Source organism: Mus caroli, unplaced genomic scaffold (assembly GCF_978045245.1).
Source record: "Mus caroli unplaced genomic scaffold, Mus_caroli_1 scaffold_1, whole genome shotgun sequence".
Classification (NCBI taxonomy): domain Eukaryota; kingdom Metazoa; phylum Chordata; class Mammalia; order Rodentia; family Muridae; genus Mus; species Mus caroli.
This window is the reverse complement of record NW_028227256.1, coordinates 123,053,897-123,074,582: the sequence shown is the minus strand read 5'-3', so window position 1 is coordinate 123,074,582 and position 20,686 is coordinate 123,053,897. Positions and strand designations below refer to the sequence as shown.

The 20,686-nt window shown below is 43.2% G+C and overlaps 1 protein-coding gene across 9 annotated transcripts in view; it reads left to right on the top strand.

Moving 5' to 3' along the window:
* Window positions 1-20,686, top strand: part of Nckap5 (NCK associated protein 5) — an 896,002-nt gene that overhangs the window by 306,133 nt on the left and 569,183 nt on the right. Inside the window, exon 1 of one of the 9 annotated variants that reach the window (XM_085840675.1) lies at window positions 12,692-13,068. The exons of 7 other annotated variants lie outside the window; for them this stretch is intronic. The gene's annotated coding sequence lies outside the window, so the exon portion shown is untranslated. Of the gene's footprint in view, window positions 1-12,691; window positions 13,069-17,824; window positions 19,018-20,686 lie in introns of those variants that run through there. One more of the 9 variants, XM_085840670.1, reaches the window with a different exon arrangement.

The following is a 20,686-nucleotide window of genomic DNA, read 5'->3' as shown; positions in this document are numbered from 1 at the left end:
TAATAATTCATAAAACAGATTCAAGAAATTCACATTTACTTTTGAGAAAATATAATTTTGCATGCTCAACAGACAATGCAAGACTATATAAATGACTGTAACTGTTAAAAAGCAACAGTGGCTATCAGTGCTGTCACTAAAGAGATAGTCCTGTCACTAAATGCTTCAAGTTGTAGTTGAACAGCATGTAATAAATCTTTGCAGTAGTGTTTTTGAAGTATGCCTTTGTTGATATGTATATATAATAGCATATATGGGTACAGTGAAGACAGTATTTTAATTATCTGTAAATAATCTTGGTGTAGTTATAGTTGGCTATTAAGAACTAATTTACACTTAATTTTAAATGTTAACTAGTTAAAATTATGCCCATTCCTACTATTAACATGGAACATCTCTGACAGTAGCAGTTGTGTGCCTCAGGATAGCAAGTCAGAAGTGCAGGCCCCTGTTGGACTTCACGGTGTGTAGTTAATAGCGAGATGTGTCAGAGAGTGAACTGAAACTGCGGTCCTTAGCGTTTGAGTATTTCTTGTCAGAAATGATTGGCATCACAAGTGCTTTGGTTGCACAACTATTTCAGAGTTTGGAACATTGATGTCTCTAAAATAAGATGAGTTGGATCTGAGTCTAGACACAAAGATCCTGTCTGTTTCAAATACAGGGTTATAGGCATAAGATGGACATACTTTTAATACTTGCATGTGTGTATGTATGTATATGTAATGTGCATGAGTGTGGACATTCATGTATGTACTTGTACATATGGAGTTCAGAGGACAGCTTTGTACATCATTTCTCATATGTCCACTTGCTGTTTTGAGGCATTCTGTGACTGGTCTGTAACTCACCAAGTAGGCTAGTCTGGCTGACACTAAGCCTGAGGGATCCTCTGGTGTCCATGTCTTGGATTTAAGCCTGTGACCCCACACCTGGTTTTCTACACAGTTTTGGGGGCTGGAACTCAGGTCCTTCTGCCTGCCCAGAAGTCACTTTACCAGTCAGCTATTCCCCCAGTCCTTATGATGTACCTCTACTGTGCCTATGTTTAGACTGACTCACCAAACAAAGTCAAGTTCAGAAACTTACACTTTGGAACCCCACCACAAAGTTACACTCAGAAAGTTTCAGGTTTTAGAGAATTCTAGATTTCTGGATTAGGGAGGCTCTACTTGCAATGGCTTTTGAGAAGTATGCTGATATTAATAATCAGTTACATGAGGACAATACTTTTTAGGATGTAGCTAGCAAACAAATATTTTCTGGTGGGGACTACATAGCAACTATTTTAGCCATATGCACAGCACACAGGAGACCATTTGTCACAACCACTCAGCTTGTTAATCGTACCCTAAATGCAGCCACGGAGAGTCTGTAAAAAGGCAGGTGCCATTTGAAGCAGCTGTGCTGCTTGGTCTTCCTATGAGTCCTCTAACAAGTGGAGCAGATCTGTCTCTGACCCTGTAGCCTTCCATTGGATCCCCTTCCCGCTACTGGACTGCCTGATTGGGCCTCACTGGGAGAAGATGTGCCTAACCCTGCTAGGATCAGATGTCCCAGGGTTGGATGGTACCCAAGGTGGGGTTCCCCCTTCTCTGAGGAGCAGGGGAGGGGAGAATGGGGGAAGGAACTTGTAAAGGTGGGACTGGGAGGAGAGGAGGAGTGGGGCTGTGATTGTCACATAAAATGAATAAAAAGTAAATTATTGGGGAAAATAACATATACGGTTTTATTTTATACTACATTAAAATTATAAATTTTGTTTCGAAAACTGAGACTTCATAGCTACCTTGTGACATTGGACTTGAATTTCTGTTCTCTGCTGACTTTCTTTTTTGTGACGATACAGAATGAACTCCAGGCCTCATAATTACTGGGAAGCAATGTGGTAGTAAGTGAAATTAGTGTATACTTTGAAAGGATTTAGCAGTAATTAGATGAAGGTATTTTATTTTATTATTATATTTCCTTAAATTTAATAAACCAGAACTGCTTGCCTGGTTCAGGGATTCCAGCAGAAGGTAGACATGGAAACCCAAGGCAGCACTCAGTCCCACTTTTTACTATATAACCTGATTTCTATCTTTGTGGGTGTGGATTGTGGTTGTACTCACATTCATGTGGAGGCCAGAGGACTATTTAAGGTCTTCCTTAGATGCTATTTGCCTTGCTTTTTGAGACAGAGCCTCTTATTGGCCCGAAGCTTTCTAAATAACTGAGACTGGCTGCCCAGAGACTTTGGAGGTTCCCTTTCTTTGTCTCCATAGTTCTGGGACAATGCCCTGTCCATCTTTTTGTATGATTTTTTTGCAGTCAGACTGCAGTCTTCCTTCTTGCTTGTGTGGCAAGCACTTCATTGACTGAGCCATCCACCCAGCTCCATTGTCTCCATATATAAAATGAATAAGAATCATGATATGATATAATTTCTAGAGTTCTTTCATATTTATTCTTAGATAATTTTAAACATATAGACAATGTATTTTCATCATATCCAGAGCCTGTATCTCCTTGCCCACTTCTCTCAGATCCCCTACCCTGTTTTCTTCCCAACTTCATGTTGTCCTTGTTTTACCCACTGAGTCAAATTTGTGCTGCCAGTGTATGCACACATCATTGACTAAATCATGGACAGTCCACCAGAGGCCGAATCTCAGAAGAAAACTGTCTCTACCTCCCCCAGTTGCCAGTAGCTCCTCTTCCACTCTTGTATCCATGCTGGAATTTTAACTGGCTTGATCTTATGTAAGTCTTGTGCAGGTGACCATATCTGTTGTGAGTTCACATACAGTGGCCCTGTCACATCTGTGAAACAGTGTTCCTCAGCAGTCCTTCTGGCTCTTACAACCTTTCCACTCCTCTTCCATGATATTCTCTGAGTTTTCTCTCTCTCTCTCTGTCTGTCTGTCTGTCTCTCTCTCTCTCTCTCTCTCTCTCTCTCTCTCTCTCTCTCTCTCTCTCTCTCTCTGTGTGTGTGTGTGTGCATGTGTTGTCATAAATGTTTTGCAGCCTACTTTTAATAAGGGCTCACCCTCTCCTCTAGCTCACCACCCAGCAAAGGTAGAGGAAGAAAAGAGTTATTAGGATTTGGGGGAAGTGGACCTGTTCAGCAATGGTTCTTTGGGGGTGAGCTTGATCTTCTTTGGCAGCAGTTCAGTTCCATAGCAAACACCAAATACGACACAGCAGCTGCAGAACAGTCCTCTAGGCAGCAGACCCTACACATGAACAAGCAGCTCCAGTCCAGTTCTCTTGGCAGGCAGACACCAGGCACACACCAGCAGCTATAGAAGCCACAAGGCCTGTCAGCTGGTCTGGGGAGAAGCCAGGGAAGTGTCAAGATGCCCCGCCTCAGGAGCCTCAGGAGCAGTGCTTGGGTGAGTTTCTCTCAATGGCAGCATTACCTCGGTTGAGCTCAGCAACAGTATGTAAGGTGAACCAGTCCATGCCTGTTGTTAGTGAAAAATAGTGAGGCCGATCACCAAACCAATGCTCAGAGTTTGTCTTCCATTGTCCTGTGGGGTCATATTTATATTCCTTCATCACACATCCTTTCCCCTGTGTCTGCTTCAGGCAATCATTCTTTCACTTGTCTGCTTTAGCAAGACATCCCTTCACCTGTGTGCTCCAACAGCTTTTCAGAGAAACTTCCACTTCTTCTGTGTGTGTGTGTGTGTGTGTGTGTGTGTGTGTGTGTGTGTGTGTGTGACAGAGAGAGAGAGAGAGAATGAGAGAGAGAGAGAGAGAGAGAGAGAGAGAGAGAGAGAGAGAGAGAGAGAGAGAGAGAGAGATATTCAGGTTTTTCATGTAGGGCATATCACAGTTCCTTATTTTACCCCCTTTGAAGAGTTGTTTGTCTTTGTATGTTCTGTCATTTACTGAAGGACAGTACTAATCTTTGGGGACAGTACTAATCTTTACTAATCTTTGGGTATAATGGTAAGTATTTAGAAGGTGGTCTAAAACTATGTCCATTAAAAAAAAAGAAGTATCTTCTTGTCTAAGGCGTATGACCCACTGAGCCATGAGTTTCAGTAGCAGACATGTGTTCTGTCCTGTGGATCAGGTCTTGAATCCAATCAGAAATTGGATAGTGACTTCTCCATACTATATTCTTTCCTGAAGTCAATGTTAAAAACATTAAAGTTCAAAACCTGTAAGTTGTTGGCTAAAATTATGAGAAGAATAAGATCTCTGTAAAATTCCTTCAGAGAATGAAAACATGCCCACATTTGTTATTTTTATAAGGCCATGTGCCTCCTACATGATGTTTGAAGACAAAGAATGCTCCACCTACACTAGGGTAGTGGTATGAATACTAAATTCCATAAATGCAAATTTATTTTCAATGTGTCCTCCTACCCTAAAATGATGGCTATTCAAACAGGTGTGGATACTAATCTGAGTCCTAATTTCAATGAATTGGGGCAAAAGTAAACTCATGAGTATGCCCAAATGGAAGTTTTCTCTTACTCTACATTCAGGTTGTTCCTCTGATTACAGAGAGATCTCAATCAAGATCTCAGGAGAGAAATCCCATACGTGTTTAAATATCTATGTTCTCTGTGCTTATATATACATAACTTTCAAGAAACTATTGGCGAAGATCTGAATGTGAAAAGCGCGAAGTCCAGAAGATATGTTTTTGTTGTGTGATAAAACACAATGAGCGCGAGCAACTTAGTAAAGGGAAGGGCTACTTTGGCTTATATTTTCACGTCAAGATTCATCACGACAGGGAACAGGGCAAGAAAATTGAGACAATAACAGTGCTTGCTGCTTCTATGGCAGGCTCCTGCTTAAGCCAGCTTTCTTAATATAGTTAAGGATCACCTACCTAGGAAATGGTGCTGCCTACTGTGGGCTGGACTCTCCTACTTAAAATAACAATGAAGAAAATCCCCCTCTGGCCTCCCTTCCAACAAATCTGATAAAGACAATTACTCAATTGAGATTTTTCTATGTGATTCTAAGGCTGACAAATTTGAGAGTTAAAGCTAACTAGGATAGTAATGTTATTATGTTATTGAAAATTAAGGACATGAAACTTTTTTGCTTAGGAACTATCAACTTCTTATTTAATAACCTGACGTGTCACTTAATGTGCTATTTGATTAATAGATGGATGATGGTTAGGCTTGGCATATGCCAATCAAGTGCTTGGCTGTGCAACTCTGAAGACTTGGGACCTTCCAGAACCCATGCATGGAAGCCAGGCTGCTGGCTGCTCCCATCCTAGCGCTGGGAGGCAGAAACAGGAGGATCCGTGCGGTCATTGGCCAGTTAGTCTAACCTTCTTGGTGAGCTACAGGTTCAATGAGATACTCAATCTCAAAAAATAGGGTGAAGAAAACATTCCACATTAATATCTGACCTATACATGGATGCACATCTATCCTCTCCACCATGTGAACACACACACCCAGCACACACAAATGATGGCTAAAATAATATTAATAAACATATTACATTTAAGAATTAATAACAGGGCCAGAGAGTTGGACCAGTGGTTAAGAGTTAAGAGAAGTTTTACTTGGTTTGTCCTCAGCATCCCATGTGGTGGCTCACAGTCATCCATAACTCAAGTACTAAGGGATTCTATGCTCTCTTCTGACTCCTTGAGCACCAGGAATGTGCATGGTGTGTGTGTGTGTGTGTGTCTGTGTGTGTGTGTGTGCGTTCAGGCAAAACACTCATCACGTAAAAATAATTTAAAAGAATCGAGAATGGAATGAAGCCATGTGGTGGTGGCACACACCTTTAATCCCAGCACTGGGGAGGCAGAAGCAGGTGGATCTCTGAGTTCAAGGCCAGCCTAGTATACAGGGCAAGTTCCAGAACAGCCTGAACTGAACACTGCGCAAAGAAATTGGTCTTGAAAAAAGCAAAGCAAAACAAAACAAAAATAAAAAACAAATAAAAAAGAAAAAAAAAGAAAAAGAAAAAAGAAAAGAAAGAAAGAACAAAATGATGGTAGGCTAGGAATGTTTTTATTTTGTAACCAAAGGCATGGGAAGAACACTAATTAATTGCATTGTGTTTCTAATTTCTTTTAAAACAATAACAGTATAAACCTATGGTCTGCCGGGCCGACCATGGCTGTAGTATGTGCAGGGTGAGTGGAACCTTGCTTTCAGCTCTGCTGAAGGCAGAAGGTTTGAGTCACAGCTGTAGCTATAGACTCCAAGTTACCTACAAAATCAAATTTCCTTATGAAGGACTAGCTGTGCAGAAACAAAAAGATAGCAAGGACCACAAAATACTGCATTAGACAGCCACATTTGAGATATCCTAATTAATAAGCTGTGTGGCACTCGCTGTAGAAGAGAGTTTTCATCCACAGTATCTGTAAATGACTGCTCACTGTCCCCGGGGTTAGGGCAGAATAGAAGCTGCCTGGCAAAGATTGCATAGTGGCTGGCCCTTTACGGTCTAATATCTATAGACGAGCTGTAAAATCAAAACAAAAGGGAATTTCTCGAGAGCAAGGGTAAGTTTATTCTGTCTGAATATTAGTGTTTCAGCAACAGGGTGGGTTAAAATACCATTCTGAGTCCAGACCTAATATTTTCTGAATTGTTTTAAAAAGTCTCCAGTGACCTATGAAAATTTGTTTCTTACTTTATTTTTTTTTGCACTTATCATTTATTTACTTACCTATTTTGCATGCATCTATATTAGCATGTGCATGCCATGGCACATGTGCAGAAGTTAGAGGATTCCTTTTGGGAATCTCCTTCACCTGCTGGGCCCTGGGAATTGAGCACAGGTCACCGTTCTTGGTAGCAAGCTCCTTTACCTACTTAGCTATATTTATTGGCCTTCTTATCCTATTTATACAAGGATTTTTATTTTTTGTTATAGCTGTAGCTAGATACCTTGGTTCCTGTTTCAGAGTTTTGTCGATATTTTGAGAATATCTTTTCTAATTTGGTAAGTGACTCAGGAGTCACTTGGTAGAACTTTTTGAAAAACCAAAAGATGTTAACATCCAGCTGATACTTTCATGCATGCCTTTGTTTCTAACGTGTCATTGAAAAGAAAAGAATAACTTTTAAAAAAGATATATCTTATTTTCAATCATGTTTACTCATGAATGTCTTTGTATGTGCATGTGTTTGTGAGGCCAGTACCCATGGAGATCAGAAGAGGGCATTGGATGTCCTCAAACTAGAGTTACAGGTACTTATAAGCCATCTGATACAAGTGCTGGGAACTGAACTCAGGTCCTCTGGAAGAGCAGCAAATGCTTAGCCCTACTGAGTCATCTTTCCAGTCTCCCAAACAAATCACTTCTCAATAGATTATCAATGAAGATGCTTCTTCTTCTTCTTCTTCTTCTTCTTCTTCTTCTTCTTCTTCTTCTTCTTCTTCTTCTTCTTCTTCTTCTTCTTCTTCTTCTCCTCTCTCCCCTCTCTCCCTCTCTCTTTCTCCCTCCCTTTCTCCTCTCTCCCTCTCTCCCTCCCTCTCCCCCTCACCCTCTTTCCCTCTCTTTCTGTTGTAATAAGTGTGTGTATATGAAGGGGTGCACGCACCTGCACATGAGTGTGTGGAGCCAAAGGTTGACTTTGGTGTTTTCTATTTCTTTCCACCTTAATATTTTCAGTCTCTCACTGAACTGGCATTCACCATTTCAGTAAGGTTGGCAAGAGGGCTTCAGGATTCTTCCCTCCCTGCCTCCCAGTGCCAGTATTCCAGGTGTGTGCCAGACTTGGCAGCGAGTGTCCTTTCCCACTGGCCCTGCCTCTCTATTGCTTCTGTTGTAACTGGGTTGATTTTCCATAGTGACTTGGAAGGCACATCACAAGTGTTGGGCCACTCTGCATGGCAGCAGCACACAGCTCCATTTGACCAGCAGGGATTTGAAGTTTGTCTTCCAGCTTTTCTGGATTTCTGCTTACAGTTTTCCCTCGATATCTCTTGTTCTTTGTTGATAATGCAAATGTTTGTTAAGTGCAAACCTCAAGACCATTTCCATTGGCACTAGTAAGAGTGCTTGACGACTTCCAGAGTTTAAATTCAAGACTCTGAATTTCATTGAATTAATTTTACTGATTTCTGTCATTTTCCTAGGCATGCTACTACCTCCTCTGAGAAGGGTTTTCATAGTTCTTCCATTCTTATGCTTTTGTCTAGTACAACCCACTGGCTGGTTCTAATCAAATATTCCATGGTTGTGGAGTTTAAGAGAGCACTGGACTTATCTATGATTGAGTCGAATGTGTCAAGTGTGTCCCTGTTTCAGTGAGGTATGAGTGTGTGTGTGCGAGTGTATGTGTGTGTGTACCACATTAAAGAACAATATGCTAACTTCCTTCCTCTTGTATTTTTATTTGAATGTTAAATATTCTTCAACATTTCATATACCTATGCAGAGAATCATTCATTTTTTTCATTTGGCTTATTAATATTGCCTGTTATACCAATGAATTCATTCACAGGAACAAAACTTACACTCCTAAATGGACTACAGTGTTGTTGAAAGCCAGTTACCCTGTTCTGATCTTATAGTCGCATGAATATCACTTTATAATTCTCTCTCTTTTTTTTTTTTTTTGTGGTTTTTCGAGACAGGGTTTCTCTGTGTAGCTCTGGCTGTCCTGGAACTCACTTTGTAGACCAAGCTGGCCTCGAACTCAGAAATCCGCCTGCCTCTGCCTCCCGAGTGCTGGGATTAAAGGCGTGCGCCACCACGCCCGGCTTAATTCTCTCTCTTAAATATAGACTTAAATGGTTATTTATACTTGATTAGTGGAAGAGTTAAGGGTAGGGGTGGGAGATGATTGCTGTGGGTAAGAGCACTGGCTTCTCTTGCTGAGGATACAGATTTGATTCTCAGCATCCACACGGTGGCTCACAACTGTCTCTGAGTCCAGTTCCAGGGCATCCACGCCCTCTTCTGGCCTCCTTAGGTACTGGACATGTGGGATATGCTTTGCCAGGAGCAGTGCTTTCAACGCAGCATTTGAATCTTTAATTCTTTAAGATTCCGTGGTCATATGGCTCAAATCACATTTTCATTTTAGGGTGACGCTCACTGCCTGTTTTTACATTTATTGTCAGGAGGTTGTTCATTGTGAAGTAGTCTTGATATTTTTCAAACCCCGTTACGGCCTTAATTTTGTTGTCTTCTTTTATTCCTTGCATATTGATTTCACTTAGTAAAATTTATTTAACTAGATGTGTTTGATCGATCCGGAATCAGTGCCGTACGTTCTCCCTTATTAGACTGAGTTCTCTTTTTTTTTCTGTCTTTAAAGTGTACCTTTTAGAAATCTTTCATGAGCTTTAAGCATTAATTTTCAGTTTGATTTCTAGAATATACATTGAAATTATTAAATTTTCTCCAGTTCGATTGTAGTTCCATTCAAAAATTAGTATTTAAAGACATCATGTTTAAAACATTCCCTTATAAGTAGTTATTGATTCTTTTTTTATTGGTGTATTTTTTATTGAGATCATTCTCAAATGTACAGAAAACTTCGAAGACCATAGTTACAGAACCCAGTTCTCCCACAATTTAAAATCAGCAATCATCTAACATGTACTTATAAAATTTTTGCAGAGAATTGCATGATTCAGTTGGGGTGTGTGGTACACATGGGTTGGATATCATGTGCTATCAAAAATTTCAAAAGAAAACTTTTTTGTTTTAAATAAGTTTTTCCAGAAATGAGTAGTAGACACCATTACACATTTGTCCTAAATAAATAGTCTAACGTATCCTTGGAAGATAAGGGCCATTTAATTGATAATCACAATATTTTTTATTTCCTAATAAAACAAAAAACTTCCTCATGTCATATGACCTTAGCCTTATTTAAATTTTGCTAACTTTCCCCCAGACGGACTTCTTAGATGTTTATTTTTCAGGAAGGACCCACTTTCTCTGCTTGCACTTGGTTATACCACATCCTTCAATCTTCTGAGCTGCATCTGTGTTTGTTACCTGCACACATTGAGTGGACACGTGCTGGGCTGTTCTTAGCCCTGTTCGTGCCTCTGCTTCCTGTCTACTGTCTTTCATCTGCTTCTCCATGTGCTTTCTTCTCTGTAAAAAAAAAAAAAAAAAATGCAGGCCTTCAGTTTTGGTAGCAAGCGCCTTTACCCACTCACCCATCTTGCTGGTGCTAAAACATGGGCTTCCTCCCAATCATTAGAAAAGTATCTGCTCTGTACTTCTCATGCCCCACTCCTCCCTTGTCTGGTGTAATTATTTTCCTTGCGATTTACAAATGCAGCGAGGTGCTGATGGTGGAGTTGCTTTTTGAACAGTGCACACCCATCCGTGTTTTATTTAGTGGCTTTTGCATGTATCGATTTGGGATCGGTAATTTCACTGAAGGCACAGGGTGATGATGTTTCTAAGCTGTTCCCAATAAGCCATCAACGCAGGTGGAAACTCCCTCATTAACCACAGCTCAGCATTAGCTCATCCTCTGCTGCCCACTCTCTGCAAGCTGTGTCAGCTCACCCTACTTTTCTTATTCTGCAGTTATCCTTTACCTTCTGGCAGAAACTAAGTTCCTCTATTCTGTCCTTGTGAACACCCTACTCTCCAGAATGAAAGCTACACAAGACCAGTGTGTGCATGCATATGTGTGCACAGCTGTAATCCAGGTACATGTCTGAAGTCCCATCAGATAGGAGACAGATACAGGAGAGCCTCTGAAAACACGAAGGCCAGCTAGCCTGGTGTGCATAGTAATGAATAGCAAAGACCCTGTCTCAGACCAGATGGAAGGCAAGAATTGATACCTGAGTTTGTCCTCTGACCTATACACACTCCACAGCAGATGCACTCTCACACATATATGCATATGTATATCATATACACACAAACACATGCACAAAGATTCAAAAGTAGCAAATATTAGGAAAACTTTCTTAATAGGGCACCAGTCTTGCCCATCACTTACAGTATCTACTGTAAGTGGGAACCCACCTTGCTCTGAAACTATGTTTGCTATTTTGAATACTAACTTGAGAATCACGACTTGGAGCCTTCAATATTCACAGAGTTACCTGGCACGAAAGCAGGCACCATGAGGCTATAATAAACTGAGCAGAAGACACAGCCTCTGACCAGATGAGTAGATGGGTGCATAATGGAGTTTGTATGCATTTTTCCAGTACAGTATTAAGCAAGAGAATGACCTAGATTATAATTTAAAACACGATTTAATTTTCAAAGTTAGGTATATTTACTTTTTCCTAGCCGTTTTTTTACATTTTTGAATAAATGGCTTAATTTTTCTTTCTTTTCAACTTTTCTGCTGGTGACTTCTCTATCAAGTTACTTCTTCAACAAATGTGGTCATTCCAGGTAATTGAATGTTTCCCAGAACTTGAAATAAATATACAAAATGAGGTATAATCCCTCTGTTTATATTCTTTCATGCTTCACGACTTTTTCATGTGTCTCTGGGAATACTATTATTTTTTATTAGACTTAAAAGAAAAAAAATAGCTCTTGAGGTAATCCACATGTCTATCATCCAGCACGAATTTATGCACTTATGCTAACGTATTCTATAGAAATAAATCAAAGGACATTATTGGAAAGAATACCTCATTTCTCCCAAAGAAGAAACTATTAGGTTTGTGAAATCCTCATCTTAGAAGTCGTTATTTGCTAATAAAACAACATTTCCTGGAAAGGAACGTTTTCATGAGAAAACGGGAATTTATGAGAATTCTTTTAAGAAAAAAAAAAAAAAAGAGTCTCAACTGAGTCCAACATTTTCTTGCCACAAGTGGATTTCTCTTTCGTTCCAGAAATGCCAGCAGAAGGCAAAAGGTGGGTGTCTTTGCCAGTTTCACCCAGCCCTTCCTCGGGTGCACTCATTGTTTCCAAATGGACTTGGGGACAACTTCTGACTCCAGACACACACGGGGCTGTCAGTTCCAGCTCTTTTTTTTTTTTTTTTTTTTTGAAAATTTTTATTAGATATTTTCTTTATTTACATTTCAAATGTTATCCTCTCTCCTGGTTTCCTCTCCGAAAACCCCCTATCCCCTCCCCCTTCCCCCTGCAGTTTCAGCTCTTCCTTGCCTGTTGACAAATCTTTGGATAGCTGTGGCAGCCTCTGGGTCAGCTCCATCATAAGGTTAAGGAACCTGTTTGTTTAGCTCATTAGCAAAATTTGTTCCACTCAGGCAGGGTTAGGGGTAGGGGCATGGAGGGAGCTAGGGGCCTGTTGGAATAATGGATATCTCTCTGTCTCTTCTTTCTCTCTCTGTCTCTTCTTTCTCTCTCTGTCTCTTCTCTCTCTCTCTCTCTCTCTCTCTCTCTCTCTCTCTCTCTCTCTCTCTCTCTCTCTCTCTCTCTCTCTTTCTTTCTTTTACTGGAAACTGGGAAGTGAAAGTAAGGTTTCTCCTGGAATCCACTTTTCCTTTCCATTCCTTGCTTTGGGGCAGACAGTCAAAGCTTCAAGCCTCCTCTCTGGGCATTCAGAGTCCCCATCTCCCCCTCTCCACTGCATCCCTTCTTTACCCCTCCCAAGGAGGGTCCCCAACTCCAACTCCAGGCAGAGATTGGCGGAACCATTGGGTTGAAACTGATTGTGATAGTAGCAGATGGGCTGGATTTGACAGGGTGGATTCTGAGCAGCTTCTGAGTGGGGGGCGGGGCAGGGAGGGAGAGGGTGGGGGTGGGAACCCAAGGGCCAGAGCGGACCCATAGGAGTGCGCGCCTGCTGCTGCTGCCGCGCCTGCCTTACCACCGGCTTGGGGGCATCTTTTTAGCTGGAGATTCCCAGGGAAGTGGCACTGCTGTCCCCAGGCGGAGCGGGGGGAGAAAGGTCCTGTGGCCCAGATTGCACTGGGACACCGGGAGGCAGACGAGAGCTGGGGACAGGAGGCGTGCGACACAACAAAAGCCTAGGTGCCCGGGCTGCGGAGCACGCGCGCGCGCCGACAGGCTTGACATGGCAAGTTTGTCAACTGTGGGCTCTGAGGCCAGCTCCTTGCTGCCCCCCAAGTGACGGCATTGCAGGGTCTGCCCTCCAAGGCGGGCAGCCCCCACTACGACCTGGGCCCTCTGCAAAATGCTCCCCCGCAGGCCAGGTAAGAGGACGCCAGCTCCCTGCACCCTCCCAGGCTTGTCCCCAGAGCTATTTCCTATTTTTCATCCCCTGGGTATCCCCTTGTGCCTGCTGATCTGGTTGCTTTTAAGCGTTTCATCCTTTTTGGTCTACCTCTGCCCCCTGTCCCTGATGACACGGTTGCCCTCGCTGAATTCCTTATAGAATCCCAAAGCCACAGGGGTGTGGTAGAATGTCTGGGAGGTGGCTCTGGGTTGAATCCTTTTTGCTCAGAAACTCAGCGCCAGGACAATCGAGGCAGATTATACAGGGATTTAGCATTCACTATATTCCGAAGCTGCTCAAGCCAAGCATCACACACACCCCTTTCCACCTGTGGGACCTCGCTTTGTGCTGGAAGCGCTCATGGAAACACACACACACACACACACACACACACACGTGCTCAATGTTCCTGTGCACACAGGCTCGCTTCCTATAGATGACTTTTTTTTTCTTTTTTTTAATGGTAAGGGAAGAGGAGGATGTGGCTCTTAAGTAGCATGGTACCCCAAAACATCCAAGGTCTCACACTTCAGCGATGCTTATTTTCCATTATAGTGATCAGATAGTAAAACATTTGAAGCTTGTGGGGAGCCCACTGCTTCTGGCACTGGGCATCACTGTGCTCCTTCAGTCGATTATCTTTCTGGATTCGGCCCTCCTTCCTCCTAAGATAATGCATTGATGGTTTCCTCTCCTTGAAAGTCTGTGTCCTAGTATAGAACTGGGCTTTAAGGTCAGCATCCTGGACCACCCCAAAAAAACCTGGCCCCAGAATCCTGTGAGGGGCTTCAGATGGAACTGTTTCCTGTCCTCTTGTTCATAAGCCCCAGGTCCCAGACCTGGTATGTCAGGCTAGGGGCCTTTTTCTCACTCCTTCACGTGCCCCCACCCCAGTGCAGGCTCCGCCCCAGCTGAATTGGAGTATGTGCCCTGTTGCTACCAGCAACTGTCCTGTATGCCTCCTAAGCCTCTTAATTCTGATTGATGGGCAGAAATATGATATTATTTTGGAGTGAAGCTGAGCTGCACACTGCCTGGGAGGCAGACCCCAACCCCCCACACCGTCGCCCATCCCCACCCCAATCCTCCGAGGAAAGGGCCTGTTAGGATATGCTCCTTAAACACACCAGACAAGCACCTGACACTTCTTTTCATCCTTGTGGCTTTTGCCCATTTGGCTCAAATGAGCCAGGCCCCCATCCGTGGCCTGTTGCTAGCTACTTTGATTTTTATTCTCCTCCCTCCTAAACCTATTTCTAAAAGAGATTCCCCTTGTAGTAGTTTCCAGCGCTGTTCTTGGAAGTGTTTACACAGTCATCTTCTAGAAGTGATTTTTCTAGGCACAACCTCTTCTTAGCTTCTTCTTGGTGTCTCTGTGCAGGATGACAGGTGTGCATGAGCATCTTGCTGTGTATGCTCAGCCTGCTGGTCTCAGCCTCCCATTCACTGTCACCAAGGTTACGGGATGCTTTGAGGTTTCAGACTCAGGTCCTCCTCCACAGCAGGGCTTTGCTCATCTGCCCCCCTCCCCCATTTTGTCCATTCTCTTTCCCACTCTGCAAGTCTTTCCTCTTAAGACTCTGAGTTGGATATTCCTTTCTCCCAGGGAATATCCTTAGAAAAGAAAGGAAACCACCTCTACTTTTAATGCGACAGTTTGTGACTTTCATTCTAAAGCCAAACCCCAGCTCCCCTCCGGGTGGCAGCCTGCTTCTCCAGGCTGGCAGAGCCAAAACAGGTTTTCTGGACCTATATAAATCCCTGACCAGACTGTCCTCCTCCTCCCCAAAGTGTGTGCAAAGGAGGGTTTCATTCTTGCCACTGAAACTATCTTTACAAGAATGTTTTGTTCTTCACTTCTTTCTAATTCCCCACTATGCTTGGCAGAATATTCATTATCTAAACCATCAGACTCAGCTTTTATTTATTTTATTTTATTTTATTTCTCCTGCATGAGCATTGCTTTGGAAACCCGTGTGCTATTTTTGAATCATTCATGTACTTGTATTAAACAAAACTTCCTGGAGGGGATTCCCAAACCTTGGCATCAGTGTGGGCCCTTTGGGTGGGCAGGAAGCAGAGAGGGGTTCCAAATGACTTGAAAGTTTCCCGTAAAGCTGTGTATGCTCTGATGGTGAGTATCATATTGGCACCATCCATTTGATTAGGACTTTACAGTTTACAAAGGGCTTCCTTGGGCATTATCCCTTTAATCCCAGCAGCAGGAATTTTAAATAGTAAGGATTCCTCAGAAAGGCCCAGTAATGCCTGCCGATCCTGCTTAGCCAAAGAGAAAGGGAGCAATGGAAATTGAATGGGCAGCTGATGTGGCTTTAATGCATAGAATAAACACAGGAAAAACAGCTCCCAAGCTCACTTCAGACTGACTCCAACTTGAGCAAAGAAGCAAAAGGGCAGGAACCACGTGCGCATCTGAGAGGAAACTCCGTCCTGTGCTCTCGTGGCCCAGGAAGTTCTAGTTCTTGCTGGATAAGACTTCCTGGGGGCTCTGGGCTCTCCTTGACCTAGGATTCAAATTTAGATGGAAGTGTTAGCTGGGGTTGCAGGGAGACTCTCAAAATTGGCAAAGCCAGTGGGCAGTGTTGGAGCGCTCTTCAGCTACAAAGCGTTCTGGAATATCCTCAGGCTTGTGATGTCTCTTTACTGCAGGCAGGCATAGGGTAATTTCCTCTACTTGGACACAGCAGGAGTGTGGGCCTCCCTGAGCCCTGATGAAGACAAACAAGGGTTCTGTCAAGTTGGCCATTCACTCTGAAACCAGGGCATGTCTTCCGTGGCGTCTTGTGTTCGTTTATGATGATACAGGGAGGGTGGACAGAAAGCCACACTATAGTTTGTCTTTTTAACCCCGGCTCCTTGACTAGAGAGTCCAGCCCTTCTATCATGTTCTGTGAACATCCCTTGCATCTTTTCTCCAAAAGTAATTCCTAGAATGCCAGCTAAAAAGTCACAAATTTCAGTTGGTATTTTGGATCTCGAGCTCATCTTGTATATTACCCTGTAAAGTTTTATTCAGAGCAATTTCGGGTGTCTTAGGTTCTTGCTGAGGGTTGTCTGGTGTGCGGAGGGTTAGATACACTGAGACTGATTTGGGCTGTTGTTTTTTTATTTTTGCAGCAGTGTCTCCAGTAGCATAGGCTGGCCCTGACCTGGCTTTGTCGTGGAGGATGATGTTGGGCTTTGGGTCCCCTCCCCCGTCTCTCCAGTGCTAGTATTTCAGATTGCAACACCATGTCTGGCGCTGAGAATAGAACCCAGGGCTTCATGCGTGTGCGGCAAACACACCGCTAACCAAGCTACACTGCGTCCACCACTCACCATGAACGTAATGTGAGCAAGACCGCCTCTGTAAAATAGGAAAACGCTCATGCTCTTTTACAAGTTTTCAAGAGAAAAATAAGAGAGAAAAAAAGAAATTATATGATCTAAGAACTTAAACTAGTTACTAACATGTAAGAAAATCAACTGATACTGCCTTTTAATGAATTTTATAGTTGCTCTCTTTTTTTAAAAAAAAAAAGATTTATTTATTATTATAAGTAAGTACACTGTAGCTGTCTTCAGACACACCGGAAGAGGGCGTCAGATCTCATTATGGGTGGTTGTGAGCCACCATGTGGTTGCTGGGATTTGAACTCAGGACCTTCAGAAGAGCAGTCAGTGCTCTTACCCCCTGAGCCATCTCGCCAGCCCCGATAGTTGCTGTCTCTACATCTCTTGGTACTAGATCAGATGACCCTTTTCATGTAATAACTGTTGATGAACCTCCTCCATCACCCTATGGAGATCACCATTATAAGTAAGGCATTGTATGTGTGTGTGTGTGTGTGTGTGCACCTCTAGAAGCCAGAAGTGAGCATCAGCTCTCCTGCAGCTGGGCTTAGGGGCAGTTGGATGCTGTGTGACTTGGGGGCTGGGAAGTGAATTAGAGTAAAGTAGGAGCTCCTTTGGTAGGGACCGAGAGCTCTCTAATTGGTGGACAGAGGTAAGTGTGTAGAAGATAGCGTGATACTATGTTATACTTTACAAAAGTAATAGTAATAGCGTCTCCTCTAGGACCCGTGAGCTCTGAGCCGTGGGTTCTTGGCCAGGTTTAGAGAGTACCACACAAGGGTTTTTTTTTTTTTTTTTCCTGTGGAGTGACTGCCTTAGTCACTGTTCTATTGCTGTGAAGGAACACCATGACCAAGGCAACTCTTATAAGATACATTATTTATTGGAGGCTTGCTTACAGTTTCAAAGTCTGACACCATTACCATCATGGTGGGGAGCATGGCGGCAGGCAGGAGTGTGCCTGAGAAGTTCCTGAGAGCTACATTCTGATCTGTAAGCAGAGAGAATGAGACTGTGTATAGTCCAAAGCCGACCTCCAGTGACATACTTTCTCTTAACAAAGTCATGCCTTCTAATCCTTCTCAAATAATGCTATTCTCCCCAAACACTAAGCCATCAAATATATGAGCTTATGGGGGCTATTCTTCCTTAGATCACAACAGTGGCCCTGAATATTATATCTGAGCAGAAAGCGGTTGGCCATACTCCTAATATTCATACCTGGAGCAGTACGTGAGAAGAAGGGATCCAGTAGGAGTTGAAGTGGGGATAAGGAGAATGCAGATGGTCAAGATACACTGTATGCATGTATGGAATTAAAATAAAAGTTTTAAAATAGCAAAAATAAAATCAACACAGTGGAAGTCAACTAAAGGACAGTGCCCAATGCTGGCCATTGGTCTCTACTTGCATGCATGTGTCTGTAGACACACTTGTACATAGCACTCAGCCGAACGTGTATCCACAGATAAACTATTTCCAGATACAAATGTACTCTGAAAGCTTACAGTTTAGGAGGGAAAAGGACATAATCAATTATACCAAGTCTTGAGTGTGGGGCTGATGGGAGGTAAGGAGGAGGAGACATTCACTCCAGGGTCACTTGCACGTAAGGAGAGGGGACAGAGTCATTACATCAGCACAAGGCTTCAGTTCGGGAGCTTGGGAGATGCCTCAGTGGTTGGCGTGCTTGCCACACAAGGAGTTCAGATTGCCAGATTCCATGTAAAAAATACCAGGGGGTGTGACAGCCTTGGAAGGAAGGTGAAGATCAGGGGTCCTTAGAGCGAACTGGATAGCAAGCATAGCTGCATCAGAGAACTCTGGGTTTGATTGAGAGAGCCTGCCTCAGGAAATACAGTGGAAGAGTGATTGATGCTGATTCCTGACATCAAGCCTGAATCTCCAGATACATCTATATCCCATTTCATATGCCCACACAAATGAAAACATGCATACACACGTGAAAGTGGGAAAAGAACAAGAGAAGAAGGAAAAAGAGGAAGAAGAGGAGGAAGAGGAACACATGTCAAAGACTTACTGTACTCTATGGCTCCTGGGGCTCTGAATTCAGGTCCTCACTCTTGTGCTACAGGTAATCAAACCCAGAGTAATCGCCCAGCCTAGAGATGTGTTCATTCTCCACCTTCCGTCTATTTCTTAGCAAACATGCTATTGGCCCCAGTACAACCCAGATCATGTTGTGAGAAGTGCTGAGCTTTCGCGGTATACTTTGTGTTGTTATCAATAAAATGGGAAAGTTGGAGATGGATTGCCTGGGTACCTAGTGGGAAGTGGGACACTCAGTTCAGAGAGAGACGGCTTTGGCAAGCTTGGCGTCTTGGCTCAGAAACTCTGGACCTGTTGCTTGATAAGAGAGCTGTTAATAGTTATGAAGGCATCTAGCCTAGTCTGTGAGTCACACTCGCCCCCATGCAGTGAGAATCATCTTAAGGAGACCCAACCTGATTCCTCTACCCATTCAATGATAATATGAGGTGAGCTGGAGGCATGCTTTGGTAAATGGCTGTTTCCGCAGATGGTTCTAGACACTGACTTCCACAGGCAACAGGTAAGACAAGAATTTCTATTTGTAGACGCTGTACACGAGGTTACTAGGGTTCTTTGCCTGTTTGGAGCTGGCAGGGAGAGGCAGCTTCTGAGATTGTTTGCTCCGCCCTTGGAAAGTGAGAGGAATGAACTCACATCCACAGAGGGGTAGGAAAATGTGTTTCATTTTTGGCCTAAATTGGTGACAGGGCAGAAGAAACATGTCACTAAAGGCCAAGGGAGACGACTCCCAGGAGAAATGTTCCCTGCAAAACCCCTGTGGTCCGACAGTTCCTGAGCTGCAGAGGTGGCCCTGCTTCTGTAGGAATGAGGGCGAGGGGCAGGCATGTGGCTTGTCAGTGTCCTTGCTGTGGTGACGGCTTGGTGGTGACAGAAAGAGGTCCCTGAAAATGGAAGTGCAGCATCTCTCCTTCCTGCGCTGCTCACTGGCATGGTCACATTAGCACAGATGAAAGTGGTGGGCATACATGGCCATGTGTGTGTGTGTGAAAGCAGAGGAGAACATCAGGTGGTCTGCTCCATCACATTCCAACCGTCTTACTGAATCTGAGGATAGGCTGTTGTCTGGCAAACCCTAGGATTAATCCTCCTGTCTCTACCCTGCACATCACTGGGATCCCAGCAGTGAAAGTACTCACACCTGGCTTTGTACATACAGGGTCGGGATTCACTCTCAGGTCCCATGGTACTTGCACACCATTAGTTTCCCACACTGAGCCAACTCTCTAACCCCAGGGCCCATGAAATATCTTCTTCCTAAATAAAACATTGTACTGGATTATGGTTAGACATTATGTGGCTTGCTGATCCTTTAATCTGGATACGAGAAAACCATTCAAACACAGAAAGTGCAGTTTATTGTTTATGCAACCAAAATACACATGTGTAGCATGCCTGGTCTTTATTGTATGAAAAAGCAATGGCCTCTGAAAAGGGTAGGTTAAGCACACACCTTTCAGAGCTGGGGAGATGGCTCGGTGGGCAAACCTGAGGACATAAGTTCAGATACTCAGTGCCCAGGTAAAGTAGCACATTCCTGTAACCATGGGGCTGTGGGGGAGAGAGGCAGAGGTCTCTTGCTGACTGGTCATTCATTCTAGCCTAAAAAATGTGCTTTAGCTTCAGGCTCACTGAAAGACACCATCTCAGAAAACAAACAAACAAACAAACAAACAAACATGGTGGAGGGCAGTTAATTAAGATATCTGACAGAGACCCCCTGTCTAAATATGCATATATAGGTGTGTGCTCACTCACTCACACTTGTATACACACACACAATAGCTCTGTCCTCCGACTCTTCCTATTTCCTTATGTATGTATGTATGTATGTGTGTGTGTGTGTGTATATATGTATATATATATATATATGTGTGTGTGTGTGTGTATGAATATATGTATGTATGTATTAATGTGTGTATGTATGCATGCATGTCTGTATGTATGTATATATCAGTATGTATCAAATCCTGAAGTTGACCTCTGACTTCCACACATAAACACTTGTCCTTGCACTCACGTGTACACACAAACACACAAATAAGTGTTAGAGACCACATACAATGTCAGTTTTCTATCCCCCTGTTTGACGGGGACTAGGAGCAGATGCTTGCCATCGGGCTTGTAAAAGTCCATGTGAGAGGATGTGTTTCCAATTCAGTGCTTTTCCA